We start from the raw sequence: 18,373 nt of genomic DNA on the forward strand, positions 1-18,373 counted from the left end.
CCCCACAAAAAAAAAAAAAAAAATTACAATGGAAATATCTTATTACTCTAAAACAATCTGTCTAAAGTCTAGATAAGCAATCTGCAATAACATTTTCTTTCCCCTCGACATGTTGTATGTCTAAAGAATACTCCTGAAGAAGTAGACTCCATCTTGTCAATCTCTGATTTTTATCTTTAAACTTACTAAGGAATTTCAGTGGGTTATGATCGGTATAAATGACTATGGGATCAAAACCAGAACACAAATAAAATGAAAAATGCTGTAAATCCAAAATCAGGGCCAAAAGCTCTTTTTCAATAGTTGAGTAATTCTTCTGAGGTGGAGTGAACTTACTGTAATAAGATACAGGGTGTTCAATACCCTGATCATCCTCTTGCAGCAAAACAGCCCCAGCTCCTGTATCACTTGCGTCAACAGCCATCTTAAAAGGCTTAGCAAAATTTGGAGTAGCGAGCACTGGCTGACTTAATAGGATAGCTTTAAGTTTGCTGAAAGTGGATTCACAGTTATCAGTCCAGACAAATTTAACTCCCCTCTTCAGTAGGTCTGTAAGTGGTGATACAAGAATTGAAAAGTTAAGAACAAATCTCCTGTAATAACCTACCATTCCCAAAAATCTTTGTAGCTCTTTCCTACTTTTAGGTCTGGGAAGATCACTTATAACCTGAACCTTAGCTGCTGGTGGTTCAACGTGTCCATCACCAATTACGTACCCAAGGTACTGAACTTTATCTTGACCAAACTCACACTTTGATAAATTAGCTACAAGATTAGCCTGAACCAAACGCTCAAGAAATTTACTGACATGGCATAGGTGATCTTTCCAGTTGTCACTGAAGATTAATACATCATCAATATAAACAACACACCCTGCCAAACCCTCTGTTACAACATTCATGAGCTTCTGAAATGTGGCTGGTGCATTCTTCATACCATATGGCATTACAGAACATGCAAAAGTCTTTCCTAGTGTTACAAAACATGAGATCTCCCTAGCACGTTCAGTCATAGGTACCTGGCAGTATCCCTTTAAGAAATCAAACTTACTTATGTACCTAGCCTTTCCGATCTTGTCTATGCAATCTTCCACACGAGGGAGAGGGTGTCTGTTTTGGTTATCTGATTAACACGTCTGTAGTCGATGCAAAGCCGCTGTGACCCACCTGGCTTAGGGACTAGAGTGACAGGAGAACTCCACTTGCTCTGACAGGGCTCAATCATCTTGTGGTCCAACAGGTAGCCAAGCTTCTTCTGGATGAGAGGAACTTTCACTGGGTTCACACAGTAAAGAGGCAGTTTAATTGGCTTTGTGTCTCCAACATTGACATCATGCATCAACACAGTGGTTCTTCCTGGAGTGGCACGGAACACTTGCGGGTGCTCCTGCAGTAATGCCGAAAACTCCTGCCTTTCCTCGGGAGCTAGATGAGAAAGCTTAGTCTGGAAATCATTCATGATATCAGGATTCTTCCCCAAACTATCACTCAGGCTCATGCTGCATGGGAGAACTTCACTTGCAGACTCGGGTGGAACAGCTACAGTGCAGACTGGGTTATTTTCGTCCCGCCTGTGATATAACTTTAGCATGTTGATGTGACAAAGTTGCTTGTTCTTTCTACGATCTGGTGTGGCGATGACATAGTTGACATCACTGAGTTTCTTCTCCATGAAATAAGGACCACTAAACTTGGCTTGAAGAGGTTGCCCATGCACCGGTAGCAGAATCAAAACCTGATCTCCTGGCTGAAAGTGGCGTAACCTGGACTTCTTATCATACCAAGTCTTCATCTTCTCCTGAGCAGCTCCTAAATTCTCTCTCGCCAGCTGTAAATCAGTGGACAGCCTTTCTTTGAACTTCATCACATACTCCAGCAGGTTGACGTCATTTTCCTCCGACAGCCAGCATTCCTTGAGTAGCTTAACCCACCCCGTCCCGTCGACGTATGGGTACGTTGCAACAATTTGCATTTGCCAGACCCGGCGACGTACCAGTACGTCGTGCAATTGCAATGTGCATAATTTCGACAATTTTCAAATTTCGCGCTTGATTTGCGGTACGTACCCTCGCCTGACCTTCACCTACCTGCCACCAGGCGGGGACACTCGGCGACCCCGCGCGACCCGCGCTAGCCCGCCACTCGTCCACTCACCTGGTAGCCACGGTCCTGCTCAGACATGGTTAAGAGAGGTCTCTCAGACAGCGAAATTCAAGTCACCCTGGACACCTTTACCGGCGACAGTGATTCCCCACTGGATGACGAGGAGATGGACAAAGATTATGTGCAGGCAGAGGAGGAAGAAACCACCAGCAGTGACGAGGAAGTTCCGTCACCCAGGAAGCGGCAGTACGTGACTTACCGTGCTGCTAGAGAGGGGCAGGAGGCAAAGAAGGCACGTGGTATATCCTATCCCTATCCCCAGCGTGATTTGGAAGGAGAATTCGAGGTCGAGGACGAGGACGAGGACGGAGCCGTGGGATGTGCTGCCACGTGGTATGGCCGGAAGGTCATTACACATCGTGGCCCAGAGCGCACACCACGTCGTATGAGCAGGTATGGGCCTAGCATTCTGTTTGGGGAGCTAGGAAGCCAAGTGGAGGGAGTGGGGAGTGAAATGGAAAGCCCTGGGATTAGGGAAAGTGAAAGTGACGTGAGTGAGTCATTGCTCTCCCTACATAGTGTGAGGCGGCAGAGTGGATCACGTGGGCCAGTGCGGGTGCGTTCCTTATCACGTGGGGTTGTGAGGGAGGGGGAAGGTGGGGAGGAACCACTCCAAAGCACATCTTATGCTCCCCAATATCCCCTAACACGTGGTCGAGCTAGGTTGCGTGAGAGAGCACGTGGTGTTGTAATGGAGGGGGAAGGTGGGGAGGAACCACTCCCCAGCACGTCTTCTTCTCCCCAATATTCTACTATTTCATCCCCACAGCCCCCTAATGTTTCTCAAGGCCGTAAGGGTTAGGGAAAGGGAGAGGGTAAAGGCAGAGGGAAGAGGAGTGACAGTGGGGAAGCCCTCCATACTCCTTCTCCCCCACCTCCCCAACCAGGATCTCCTCCCCACCCAGACGAAGGCGGTGATGGGGCTGATGGGGACGAGGGATTTGTGTCGTGGGATTGGGAGAATGGGAGTGATTTTTCTCCCCTCATTCACCCCTTCACTGAGCAAGGGCGATCTGGCTGCATTGCACCAGGTATTCACAGTAATTCCACCAGGTTGGATTTTTTCCACCTGTTTTTCAGTGAGGCATTCGTGGATCAGATCGTTTATCAAACAAACCTGTTTGCAAGCGCCCAGCGCCTAGAAAGTGAAAGATTGGGAACAAGGAGTAGGCATTCTATGATCTATGATTACCCTGTCTCCCTTCCAGAAATGTTTTTATTTTTTGCCCTGGTCCTTTTGATGGGTATTATAAGAAAGAATAGAATTCCTGCTTACTGGACTAGGGACCCTATTATGTTTACCCCCATATTTGGTCAAGTGATGAGCCGTAATCGGTTTCAACAAATTCTAAGTTGCCTCCATTTTTATGATGCTCATGACCCTGCAACTGCAAACAACACTGACAAAATGAGGCGAATTCGGTTGGTCTTTGATCACCTCAGGCAAACCTTTCGTTCCTCATTCTATCCCTATAGAGATCTCGTCATAGACGAGAGTCTCGTGTTGTGGAGAGGCAATATTTCATTCAGACAGTATATACCCAGCAAAAGGCACCGTTTTGGGTTCAAAATCTTTGTTATGTGTGACTGTAGGACTGGATACGTGCAAGACATAGTCTTGTACACCGGTGCACAGACAGACATAATAGAAGATCGAAGTATTGGACTGTCGGGAGCAGTGGTAAAGACGATGATACAAGACTACCTTCATCGCGGTCACGTTCTCTACCTCGACAACTGGTACACTAGCCCTCTTCTCGCTCGTTATCTTCACACACATGAAACGGGAGTCTGTGGAACCGTAAAGGTGAACCGGCGTCACATGGCCAAGGTAGGGCGGAAACTTGCAAGGAGTGAGGTTGTCTTCTTCAAAGCCAACAACATCCTTGCAACAATGTGGAACCACAACAGAGAAGTAAGCCTCTTGTCCACGGTTCACCGCCCCTTGATGCACCGTACTGATTCAGTAGATTACCGTAGCGAGAGCAGGCGTCGTGTTTGGAAACCTGAGTGTGTTATGGATTACAATATAAACATGCGCCTCGTGGACCAGTCAGACTCCATGATATCGACGGTAGAGTGTGCCAGGACAACGATGAAGTGGTATAAAAAACTGTTCTTGCACTTACTAGATATCACTGCTCTGAATTGCCACCACCTTCACGCCATGACCACAGGAGTTCAGGAAACATTTGAAGGGTTTGTGAGGGAGCTCACAAGAGAAATCTTTGCAAAGTATGCTGTTGAAAGGCCCCAACATCGCACCCGCACTGCCCCTATTGCCCAAACTCCCCAGAGAATATCCGGCCGCCATTTCCCCACTCCTATCCCTCCCCAACCCAACAGACCTAGGCCCCAGCGCAGGTGTCACGTGTGCAGTAATTCCCAGGTGAGACTCACGACACAGAGGAAGGACACCCGCTATGAGTGCGTGCAGTGTGACGTGGGTCTCTGTATTCTCCCATGTTTTAGTGAATATCACACGTTGATGCAATTTTAGCATGGTGTGAATGCGAAAGGACGCTGAAATTATGAGGTAAATGCGACAGACAGACGCTCAGTGAAATTATCAGTCATGTGGATCTCCAATTATTAGTATAAAGTGCCTACGGGTAGAACATAAGTGAAAACATTGTGTGTAAGTATATAAATCTGCCCTAAGTTGAAACTTACATAGAGAGGGTTGTATGATGCGATATTCTGTCGCTCAGTGCAATAAATACGGCCCGTAATTATATAATTATTATTATATGACATTCTTACGGGTATAATATAAGTTCAAATTATTGTATGTGATGATATATATTCTAAGTCAAATATTCATAGCGTGTGTATAAAGATAAGATTTCCTGACGCTCAGTTGAATGAATAAGGCACGTATTAGTCAAAATAAAAGTCAGCAAGTGATAAAGTGAATAATTAGTATATAAGTTGTGAGTGAATTAGTATATAAGTGTGTGAGTATTATGTATGACGAAACATTCCTTGCGAGGGTATTTTCAGGCGATATTCTCACGCTCACTTGAATAAATAATGGCAGTAAGTATGTACAGTGCATTCTAGGGGTGTAAAAGTGTGTAATGTAAGTGGGAAATTATAATTGGAGTGAATAAATAAAGTAGATGATGAAACACGAGTGTTTGAGATCGTGGTTGCTACGTGAATATGCGCTAGCATATCGCTAAATGCCCTCGTAATGAATGAAAATAATTGAAAACCTTTACAGTGGTGGAGGAAAGGTTCTATGTAAAGGGGAAAATAATTGGAAAGTGATAAAACAATTTGGTATGTTGAAATACGAGTCATAGCAAATGCGCTTACTAAGCTGATATGCGCTATACAGTACTTGTGCTGCATGTCATCATAATGAATGAAAACATCTGAAAACACTTACAAACAGTTGTAATTGGTAAATTGTCATTGAAACAGAAATATACAAGTAGAAAAAATGATAGGTTGACTCATACCAGAAACTTAGCATATAGCATGTTACGACTCGGACCAAACTCGCTATACTCGCGCTATGGTACAATGCTTATTTTTCATATATATGTGTCTGAAATCCATTATATTGTTAGTGTTATTGTTTATTAGTTCAAATTCAATAAATGTAGAGGTGTTGTGTGTTGTTTCTCCCATTATTCCTTACCATAGAAAAAGTAAACGCATATCCAGCCCATTACAGAATACGATACCTGTGGGGGGGAACCGCACCTGTACGGACCATTTATAGACCGCAGGAACCACTTTCTTTATGATTTTCCTTCGATTCTCGACCTAAGCGGAAGTTTTAGCAAAAAAAAAATTTTTCCAAAAAGGCTCGGGACTGGGGGATGTCATAGGTGCGGAAAACCTCGGGACGTGACGGGTTAAGGGGTCCTCTTACTTCATGGCCAAACAGTAGTTCAAAGGGTGAGAAGCCCAGTGATTCATTTGGAGATTCTCTTGCGGCAAATACAACGAATGGAAGACCTTTATCCCAGTCTTTCTGATGCTCCAAACAGTATTTCTTGAGCATCGATTTGAGTGTTTGATGATATCTCTCCAACGCTCCTTGGGTCTGGGGATGGTAAGCTGAAGACGTGATCTGGGTGATGCCCAACTCTTTCAGAGACTGCTTGAAAACATTTGACATGAAATTACTTCCCCGGTCTGACTGTACCCCCTTGGGCAGACCAAACTTTGTGAAGAACCCTAGCATTTCCTTAACCACGTTCTTTGCTGAGATATTTCTAAGTGGAATGGCTTCAGGATAACGAGTAGCCATATCAATCAGGATCAACACATAAGAAAATCCAGAAGAAGTCTTAGTAAGAGGGCCCACAATATCCACCAACACATGGGTGAATGGCGCCTCAAAAGGAGGAATGGCAACTAGAGGTGCAACCTTTTCGGTCTGATTACACTTCCCCACAACTTGACAGGTGTGACAAGACTTACAATACCAGGAAACATCTCTGAAGATACCTGGCCAGTAGAAGTGTTTCAAAATGCGTGCCACAGTCTTCCTCACTCCAAGGTGTCCTGCCAAACTAGAATCATGAGCCACTCTAATGATATCCTGCCTACAAACACGAGGGATGACAACTTGATGTACAACCTCCCATTCACAGTCGGCTGATGCTGTTGGGGGTCTCCACTTCCTCATAAGTACTCCTGACTTTATATAATAACAAGTAGAAGCACCAGCTGACTCTTCCTCACTGCAAGCAGAGTTAGCTAGACCTTTCAACTCAGGATCAGCAACCTGCAACTCAACCAACTCTTGACGAGACAAATTATCAACACTATGGGATACTGCCTCATCTGGTGAGTGGTCCAAATTAGCAAGAAAAGTGTCAGCTAGGATAACATCATCATCATCATTATCCTCTAAGTCACCAGTAACTTTAGAATTAGCCCTTGTGACAGCACATGCAGAGAACACATCAGGGACATCACAATCATGGGTCGCAGTCACTGGTTCACTAGACAACTGAGGAGCTGGACACACTTGACTTCCACCAATATCATTTCCAAGTTAGAAAGTTACACCTGACATTGGGAGTGTCTCAACCAACCCAACCATAACGGAACCATTAACAAAACCAGACACTAAATTCACTCTGCACAGAGGGACAGAGAAGTAATTATTCCCTATACCTTGTAAGATTACAGTTTCATCAGAGGAATAAACATTAGAGCCCAGAACACTGGTCAGCATAAGGGATTGGCAAGCACCTGTATCACGATATACTTTAACTGATTTCCTATCATTACTGTCCAGAGGACTGACAAAACCATCAGACAGGAAATTAGCAAATGAACTCTTCAGAGTGTCACCCACATTACTGCTCAAAAGAGGAGCTTCATCATGAGAATTTAATTTACCCCTCAAAGCAGGTTCAGTTAACTCGGTTAAAGAATTCTGGGAACTCTCAAAAGTGGACACTAGACCAATTGACTGAATATTTAAAGACTCCTTTTTGTTCACATCACCCTATCTCCTGAAACATTTCTCCGTAGTATGACCAAGCTTACTACAATAAGTACATTTACTTTTCTGAAATCTAGAGGTGGAGCTGGTATTTACTTCCTGAGAATCATCATCTTTATTCTCTTTCCTGTTACCTGTGCTCTGAGTAGAGGCAATGTACTTTCTCTCATCTTTCCTTTTTTCATTAGAATATCTCTTGTGAGTGAGAACATAAACATCGCTAAAACTGCAGCATCAGACAAATTATCTATTCTTTTCTCATCAAGACATAGGCTTACATCTTTATTAATACACCTTTTGAAGTCCTCCAGCAAAATCATCTGCTTAAATTTATCAAAATCAGAATTTACATTCTTAGAATTTAACCACTGCTCTAACAGATCTTCTTTGATTTTTGCATACTCAACATGGGATTGCTTATCTTGCTTATAAGTTGTCCTAAATTTTACTCTATTGGCTTCAGGAACAAGCTCATAGGCCTTAAGAATCAAGCTCTTAACTACATCATAATTATCAGATTGATCCTGAGGCAAAGATTCATAAGTTACTTGAGCTTTACCGGTGAGAACAGTTTGAAGGAGTACTGGCCAATACTTTTTGGGCCAATGAAAACCTGTAGCTACCCTCTCAAACAACTGAAAATACTTTGTTAAATCAGATTCATTAAAAGGAGGGACAAGTTTAACATTTTTAGCCATATCAAAATCATCAGAGCTAGATGATCCAGTTCCACCTTGTTTCATGCGATACTCAAGGTCTGCCTGAATCCTAGCAAGTTCAACTTGTGCCTGAAACTCAGCCTCCTTAGCACGAGCCTGAGATTCAGCCTCCTTAGCATTTGCCTGAAACTCAGCCTCCTCAGCATTTGCCTGAAACTCAGCCTCCTTAGCACGAGCCTCCTGCAGGGCTAGCTGTAACTTAGCTATTTCAATCTGCGTTTGCTCATCTGGAGGAGTTACATTAAACAAGCTTTCATTAACCATGTCAACAATTTGATCTTTAAAATGATGAGAGCGAACAGCAATTCCCAATTGTTGAGCAACAAGCTTAAGTTCATTCTTTGTTCTGTTTTCTACATCACACACTGTTTGCACATTTGACAAAAAATCTTTGGCTTCATCAAGCGTAGTAATAGTAGACATCATGAATAAATCACAGTCACAAAATATCAAGCAATATCCTTATGATAATATCCTGAATATCCTGATAAGAGGTCGCCAAATTTATGTTACGGAACAGAGAGAGATAATGAACACTTCAAGTGAGAATACTAAAATCACTACTGTTCCGCAAATTTCCAGGTTCAAAACAAAAGAGTTAGGTAAAATTATAAGTTAAAGTTTAATGCTCAAACTAACAACTAAACATTCAGGACTCATAAGGATAATGTAATGGCAAAAAACAGGTTAAATATATGGTTAAGAGCAATAGCCTCTATTAACACGAAATTAGCAAGAGTAAATTTATCTAAGTCAGCCCTGATAAAATGAGAAAACCGGATAATGCTCAGTTAATGCAAGATATATTATTACAGATAAAAAATATTATTAACAATGGCTGACATCAAAAATTCCACATGAATCACAAAAACCTCACGAGGCCTACGAATTAACGCCTTATGCTATACAGTACAAGAAAAAAATGTAATAACATTTATACTCAAATTACACAGCAGCTAGATGGTTGGAGACTTCCTGAGCACTCACAAAAATAATAACAACTGCACAGGGGAGTAGAGAGATGTGAACAAAATGAGGAGTAGATCTAAGTGGCAATTAATGCAGAGACTGAGCTCATTATATAGGGGCTGGCACAGCTTGATACAACTTGCAAGAAGGACGCGCAAATGTAGCCACAGGGGACAAAGAGTTGACAATCTTGCTCTGAACATTAGAAACAACGACTTACTCTACTATAAGGGGGTAGTGAGGTAGAACGAAGCTTGGTCACTATGGAAGCCACGAGGCGAATCGTGATCAAACATGCAGCATACTGTACGTTAGAATTATACAAAGGATGGTGAAATCATAGGCTATGTAACACCTCCCCACAAAAAAAAAAAAAAAAACAGAAATTTACAAAGGAAATTTTTAATTACTCTAAAACAATCTGTCTAAAGTCTAGATAAGCAATCTGCAATAACATTTTCTTTCCCCTTGACATGTTGTATGTCTAATGAATACTCCTGAAGAAGTAGATTCCATCTTGTCAATCTCTGATTTTTATCTTTAAACTTACTAAGGAATTTCAGTGGGTTATGATCGGTATAAATGACTATGGGGTCAAAACCAGAACACAAATAAAATGAAAAATGCTGTAAACCCAAAATCAAGGCCAAAAGCTCTTTCTCAATAGTTGAGTAATTCTTCTGAGGTGGAGTGAACTTCTTACTGTAATAAGATACAGGGTGTTCAATACCCTGATCATCCTCTTGCAGCAAAACAGCCCCAGCTCCTGTATCACTTGCGTCAACAGACATCTTAAAAGGCTTAGCAAAATTTGGAGTAGCGAGCACTGGCTGACTTAATAGGATAGCTTTAAGTTTGCTGAAAGAGGATTCACAGTTATCGGTCCAGACAAATTTAACTCCCTTTTTCAGTAGGTCTGTAAGTGGTGATACAAGAATTGAAAATTTAAGAATAAATCTCTTGTAATAACCAACCATTCCCAAAAATCTTTGTAGCTCTTTCCTACTTTTAGGTCTGGGAAGATCACTTATAACCTGAACCTTAGCTGCTGGTGGTTCAACGTGTCCATCACCAATTACGTACCCAAGGTACTGAACTTTAGCTTGACCAAACTCACACTTTGATAAATCAGCTACAAGTTTAGCCTGAACCAAACGCTCAAGAAATTTACCGACATGGCATAGGTGATCTTTCCAGTTGTCACTGAAGATTAATACATCATCAATATAAACAACACACCCTGCCAAACCCTCTGTTACAACATTCATGAGCTTCTGAAATGTGGCTGGTGCATTCTTCATACCATATGGCATTACAGAACATCCAAAGGCTTTCCTAGTGTTACAAAACATGAGATCTCCCTAGCACGTTCAGTCATAGGTACTTGGCAGTATCCCTTTAAGAAATCAAACTTACTTATGTACCTAGCCTTTCCGATCTTGTCTATGCAATCTTCCACACGAGGGAGAGGGTGTCTGTTTTGGTCATCTGATTAACACGTCTGTAGTCGATGCAAAGCCGCTGTGACCCACCTGGCTTAGGGACTAGAGTGACAGGAGAACTCCACTCTCTCTGACAGGGCTCAATCATCTTGTGGTCCAACAGGTAGCCAAGCTTCTTCTGGATGAGAGGAACTTTCACTGGGTTCACACGGTAAGGAGGCAGTTTAATTGGCTTTGCGTCTCCAACATTGACATCATGCATCAACACAGTGGTTCTTCCTGGAGTGACACGGAACACTTGCGGGTACTCCTGCAGTAATGCCGAAAACTCCTGCCTTTCCTCGGGAGGTAGATGAGAAAGCTTAGTCTGGAGATCATTCATGATATCAGGATTCTTCCCCAAACTATCACTCAGGCTCATGCTGCATGGGAGAACTTCACTTGCAGACTCGGGTGGAACAGCTACAGTGCAGACTGGGTTATTTTCGTCCCGCCTGTGATATAACTTTAGCATGTTGATGTGACAAAGTTGCTTGTTCTTTCTACGATCTGGTGTGGCGATGACATAGTTGATATCACTGAGTTTCTTCTCCATGAAATAAGGACCACAAAACTTGGCTTGAAGAGGTTGCCCATGCACCGGTAGCAGAATCAAACCTGATCTCCTGGCTGAAAGTGGTGTAACCTGGACTTCTTATCATACCAAGTCTTCATCTTCTCCTGAGCAGCTCCTAAATCCTCTCTCGCCAGCTGTAACTCAGTGGACAGCCGTTCTTTGAACTTCATCACATACTCCAGCAGGTTGACGTCATTTTCCTCCGACAGCCAGCATTCCTTGAGTAGCTTAAGGGGTCCTCTTAATTCATGGCCAAACAGTAGTTCAAAGGGTGAGAAGCCCAGTGATTCATTTGGAGATTCTCTTGCGGCAAATACAACGAAGGGAAGACCTTTATCCCAGTCTTTCTGATGTTCCAAACAGTATTTCTTGAGCATCGATTTGAGTGTTTGATGATATCTCTCCAACGCTCCTTGGGTCTGGGGATGGTAAGCTGAAGACGTGATCTGGGTGATGCCCAACTCTTTCAGAGACTGCTTGAAACATTTGACATGAAATTACTTCCCCGGTCTGACTGTACCTCCTTAGGCAGACCAAACTTTGTGAAGAACCCTAGCATTTCCTTAACCACGTTCTTTGCTGGGATATTTCTAAGTGGAATGGCTTCAGGATAACGAGTAGCCATATCAACCAGGGTCAACACATAAGAAAATCCTGAAGAAGTCTTAGTAAGAGGGCCCACAATATCCACAAACACACAGGTAAATGACGCCTCAAAAGGAGGAATGGGAACTAGAGGTGCAACCTTTTCGGTCTGATTACACTTCCCTACAACTTGACAGGTGTGACAAGACTTACAATACCAGGAAACATCTCTGAAGATACCTGGCCAGTAGAAGTGTTTCAAAATGCGTGCCACAGTCTTCCTCACTCCAAGGTGTCCTGCCAAACTGGAATCATGAGCCACTCTAATGATATCCTGCCTACAAACACGAGGGATGACACCTTGATGTACAACCTCCCATTGAGAGGCGACTGATGCTGTTGGGGGTCTCCACTTCCTCATAAGTACTCCTGACTTTATATAATAACAAGTAGAAGCACCAGCTGACTCTTCCTCATTGCAAGCAGAGTTAGCTAGACCTTTCAACTCAGGATCAGCAACCTGCAACTCAACCAACTCTTTACGAGACAAATTATCAACACTACGGGGTACTGCCTCATCTGGTGAGTGGTCCAAATTAGCAAGAAAAGTGTCAGCTAGGATAACATCATCATCATCATTCCTCTAAGTCACCAGTAACTTTAGACTTAGCCCTAGTGACAGCACATGCAGAGAACACATCAGGGACATCACAGTCATGGGTCGTAGTCACTAGTTCACTAGACAACTGAGGAGCTGGACTCATTTGACTTCCACCAATATCATTTCCAAGTAAGAAAGTTACACCTGACACTGGGAGTGTCTCAACCAACCCAACCATACCGGAGCCATTAACAAAACCAGACACTAAATTCACTCTGCACAGAGGGACAGAGAAGTAATTATTCCCTATACCTTGTAAGATTACAGTTTCATCAGAGGAATTAACATTAGGGCCTAGAACACTGGTCAGCATAAGGGATTGGCAAGCACCTGTATCGCGATATATTTTAACTGATTTCCTGTCATTACTGTCCAGAGGACTGACAAAACCATCAGACAGGAAATTAGCACATGAACTCTTCAGAGTGTCACCAACGTTACTGCTCAAAAGAGGAGCTTCATCATGAAAATTTAATTTACCCCTCAAAGCAGGTTCAGTTAACTCGGTTAAAGAATTCTGGGAACTCTCAAGGATGGACACTAGACCAATTGACTAAATATTTAAAGACTCCTTTTTGTTCACATCACGCTGTCTCCTGAAACATTTCTCCGTAGTATTACCAAGCTTACTACAATAAGTATATTTACTTTTCTGAAATCTAGAGATGGAGCTGGTATTTACTTCCTGAGAATCATCATCTTTATTCTCTTTCCTGTTACCTGTACTCTGAGTAGAGGCAGCGTGCTTACTCTCAGCTTTCCTTTTTTCATTAGAATATCTCTACCTGTAGCTACCCTCTCAAACAACTGAAAATACTTTGTTAAATCAGATTCATAAAAAGGAGGGGCAAGTTTAACATTTTTAGCCACATCAAAATCATCAGAGCTAGATGATCCAGTTCCACCTTGTTTCATGTGATACTCAAGGTCTGCCTGAATCCTAGCAAGTTCAACTTGTACCTGAAACTCAGCCTCCTTAGCATTTGCCTGAAACTCAGACTCCTTAGCATTTGCCTGAAACTCAGCCTCCTTAGTACGAGCCTCCTGCAGGGCTAGCTGTAACTTAGCTCTTTCAATCTGCGTTTGCTCATCTGGAGGAGTTACATTAAACAAGCTTTCATTAATCATGTCAACAATTTGATCTTTAGAATGATGAGAGCGAACAGCAATTCCCAATTGTTGAGCAACAAGCTTAAGTTCATTCTTTGTTCTGTTTTCTACATCACAGACTGTTTGCACATTTGACAAAAAATCTTTGGCTTCATCAAGCGCAGTAATAGTAGACATCATAAATAAATCACAGTCACAAAATATCAAGCAATATCCTTATGATAATATCCTGAATATCCTGATAAGAGGTCGCCAAATTTATGTTACGGAACAGAAAGATATAATGAACACTTCAAGTGAGAATACTAAAATCACTACTGTTCCGCAAATTTCCAGGTTCAAAACAAAAGAGTTAGGTAAAATTACAAGTTAAAGTTTAATGCTCAAACTAACAACTAAACATTCAGGACTCATAAGGATAATGTAATGGCAAAAAACAGATTAAATATATGGTTAACAGCAATAGCCTCTATTAACACGAAATTAGCAAGAGTAAATTTATCTATGTCAGCCCAGATAAAATGAGAAAACCGGATAATGCTCAGTTAATGCAAGATATATCATTACATATAAAAAATATTATTAACAATGGCTGACATCAAAAATTCCACATGAATCACAAAAACCTCACGAGGCCTACGAATTAACACCTTATGCTATACAGTACAAGAAAAAAATGTAATAACACTTATACCCAAATTACACAGCAGCTAGATGGTTGAAGACTTCCTGAGCACTCACAAAAATAATAACAACTGTACAGGGGAGGACAGAGATGTGAACAAAATGAGGAGTAGATCTAAGTGGCAATTAATGCAGAGACTGAGCTCATTATATAGGGGCCGGCAGAGCTTGATACAACTTGCAATAGGGACGCGCAAATGTAGCCACAGGGGACAAAGAGTTGACCATCTTGCTCTGAACAACAGAAAGAACGACTTACTCTACTATAAGGGAGGAGTGAGGTAGAACACGGAAGCTTGGTCACTATGGAAGCCACGAGGAGAATCGTGATCAAACATGCAGCATACTGTACGTTAGAATTATACAAAGGATGGTGAAATCATAGGCTATGTAACAATATATATATATATATATATATATATATATATATATATATATATATATATATGCCGTTTCCTCTCATCCATTCTTCTTTCCTTCCATTCTCTTCTGGCTTTCTTTCCTTCATTCATTCCTCGTCCTTCTGCCTACGGATAAGTTTACACTCCCTCTTCCATCTTTCTTTTCTTCATTCTTTCCTCTTCCTTCTGCCTGTGGGTGACTCTACATTGAGTGACAAGCCAAATGGTTTTCTGTACACCGGGAAACCATTTACTACGCTGGGTGGTAACCATATAACCAAATTTTGGCGCCTTGTGGTTTAGTGGGTAATTGCGGCACTCCAATCTGATTGAGCTGGTGAAGGTTTATATCCATGGGATGGTTGGGGTTTATTGCTCACATAATGCAACTCAGGGACGAGTGAGACTGGTCACTCTCAACTTAAATGTCGGGACCAACTTGCCTAGCCCCGGGCTCCTACGCTCCTCATGAGGCAATGTAAGATTGGATAATGAATGAAATGAACAGAGAGAGAGAGAGAGAGAGAGAGAGAGAGAGAGAGAGAGAGAGATGGGGGGGGGGATCAGAGAAGGAATTACAGAAAATGAAACACGGGTATGAGCAGAGGGAGTCTATATTTTGTTTGAAAATGATTATAAAGAAAATAACTGGTAGGTTTTAAAGATAAATTTATCCTTTGCCAATAAAAATAGAAGTAGAACTAAATCATATTCACAACTATACCTTAGACAGAAAGTGTAGAAAGATCCAGCTCATAACAAAGTCAAATGAACAGAAATTGGGTGTTATTATTTTGGTGAATGAAGTACCAGCATGATAGATATGAAATTACCCATGTCAAAAGTGAATGGCATATAAAGAGTGTGACCTTCCTGTTCTAACTTAATGTATCAGAAACTTAATCCAAAGGTACATTTTCTACTCTGCTTCTAATCAAAGACCCGAGTGTAACCCAATGGACATCATTGGTTTATTTATGGTCTTTCAGATATTCGCCATCTTCATGGTTGGACATATTAAAGGATAAAATTTAGCAGGCTGAAAAATACAATTTTACTGAAACATAATGATCGTCCATGCAAGTAATGTTTGCAAGCAGGTGTAAAGTACTAGACGTAAGTGGAAAAGGTTTCGCAAGGTGTTAAAATTCCAACGGTAATTTTACCAACATCAGGGAAAGGGTAACTTCTCCCACGTGCCGACGATGGCGGACACTAGATTTCTCTATAAACAAATATTTATATATATTGCTGGCCATATCTTCCTTCCTTCTGTACTTATGATGAATCGTTCAGTGATTTTGTTTTGTCTTGTAGAGTATCTGCCCCCAACCCCCACACACTTTTTTTTCTGCCAGTTTTACAGGGTAAGATAATTTACTTCTTCACCAGTCACGCCTCATGGGTCCACACAAAACCTGAGTTGATCAGTAACTATGCTAATCTACTCAGCAGCTGCACTGCTAATTTTACGTCCATTTTCTTTTAAAACTATTCTATACGTGCAATTCAGAGTATATTGTCAAACTCTAAGCCTTGACTGACCTGTAATTTGGCCCTCTCATCTGTCAACCACGCCTCTTGCCCAAAGTGCTATGGCCGCAAGAGGCGAGTGGTGGCTTCAGCGATCCATGCCGCCTCCTTCACTTACAGTAAACTTTCTTGGCTTGGAGAGCCTCCATTATGTGACTAATACTGACATGAGTCATGTTGGAATCTTATAAATAAAACTTTACGATATGTGATACGAGTAATTACACACTCTATTTTGATAAGTCGTAATATCACACCATATAACCCCCATATATATATATATATATATATATATATATATATATATATATATATATATATATATATATATATATATATATATATATATATCTGTGTGTGTGTGTGTGTGTTTAGAAAGAAAGAGAGAGATGAAAAGATTAGTAACAGAGAGTAAGAAGAGAGTGGATGAGGAATTTGGAAGGAATTTGAGTGTAAAGTGGAGGGACTGTAAGAAAATGTTCTGGAAAGAGGTGAAAAGAGTAAGGCAGGGTGGGAGTGAAGTTAGCAGGGGAGTGAAAGATAAAAATGGTAGATTACTAGTGGAGAAGGGAGAAAAAGTGAGCAGATGGAGAGAACACTTTAAGGAATTGTTGAACGTAGAGGATGGAAGTAATGCGAGTATAAGTGGTTGGGGAATGGCTGGGAGAAGGAGGGAGGTGAGAAGACAGGAAGAAATCAGTAGGATAGAAGTTGTGGAAGCAATGAAGAAAGTTAAATCTGGGAAAGCCCCAGGAATTGATGGAGTGTGTTTGTGAAATGCTGAAGCATGGGGGAGAAATAGTAGTAGAATGGATGTGGAAGATGTGCAGATTGGCCTGGGAGGAAGGTAGAGTCCCGGAGGATTGGAAGTCAGGTATAATTATTCCCTTGTACAAAGGAAAAGGGGAAAAAGAAGTGTGTGGTAATCATAGGGGCATTTGTCTTCTTAGTATAATAGGAAAAGTGTATGGTAGGATACTTATTGACAGAGTTAGAGAAAGAACAGAGAAATTAGTTGGAGAAGAACAGGGAGGCTTTAGGAAGGGAAGAGGTTGTGTAGATCAGATATTCATTCTTAGATCTTTAGTGGAAAAGTTTCTAGAGAAGGGAAAGAAGTTGTATGCGGCTTTCATGGATTTGGAGAAAGCATATGACAGGGTGGATAGACAAGGATTGTGGAAAGTGTTAAGAATATATGGAGTAGATGGGAAGTTGTTGAATGCTGTGAAGAGTATGTACGATGGTGCGAAGGCTCCAGTGCGTGTGGATGGTGAACTAAGTGAATTTTTCTCTTTGAAAGTTGGTTTGAAACAGGGATGTGTCATGTCTCCATGGTTGTTCAGTCTGTACATATATGGAGTAATAAAAGAGGTACAAGGTAGGGTAGTGGATGTTGGAGTGGCCCTGGTGAGAGAGGATAGTGTTTGGAAACTCCCTGTACTGTTGTTTGCAGATGATACTGTGTTGTTGAGTGAAGACGAAGAGGAGCTGCAAGGCTTGGTGGGTGAGTTTGGGAGAGTGTGTAAGAAACGGAATCTAAAGGTGAATGTAGGGAAGAGTAAAGTGATGGTCTTTGAGAGAGGTGAAGTCAGTGAATGTATAGCGAGGTTGGATGGTGAGGAATTGGAAATCGTGAGTACGTTTAAGTACTTGGGTAGTGTGATGAGTAAGGATGGAGGTTTGGAGGGTGAAGTGCTTGAAAGGGTACAGCAGGGAAGAAAGGTTGCTGGTTCTTTGAAAGCAGTGATAAGAAACAGGGAAGTGAGCATGGAAGTGAAAAAGTTACTACATGACAGTATTGTGATACCAACTCTAACGTACGGAAGTGAAGCTTGGACGTTGTTGGAAGGACACAAGTCAAGAGTGAGAGCAGTGGAAATGAGTTATTTAAGAGGAGCCTGTGGAGTCACTTGGAGAGACAGGCAGACGAATGCGGATATAAAGGAGCATTGTGGTGTTGATGTCGATGTGATAGGAAGCGTTATGAGGAACAACTGAGGTGGTTTGGCCATGTG

The sequence above is a fragment of the Coenobita brevimanus genome, chromosome 27, assembly GCF_032717465.1.
Source record: "Coenobita brevimanus isolate Jiangsu-jjx chromosome 27, ASM3271746v2, whole genome shotgun sequence".
NCBI lineage: Eukaryota > Metazoa > Arthropoda > Malacostraca > Decapoda > Coenobitidae > Coenobita > Coenobita brevimanus.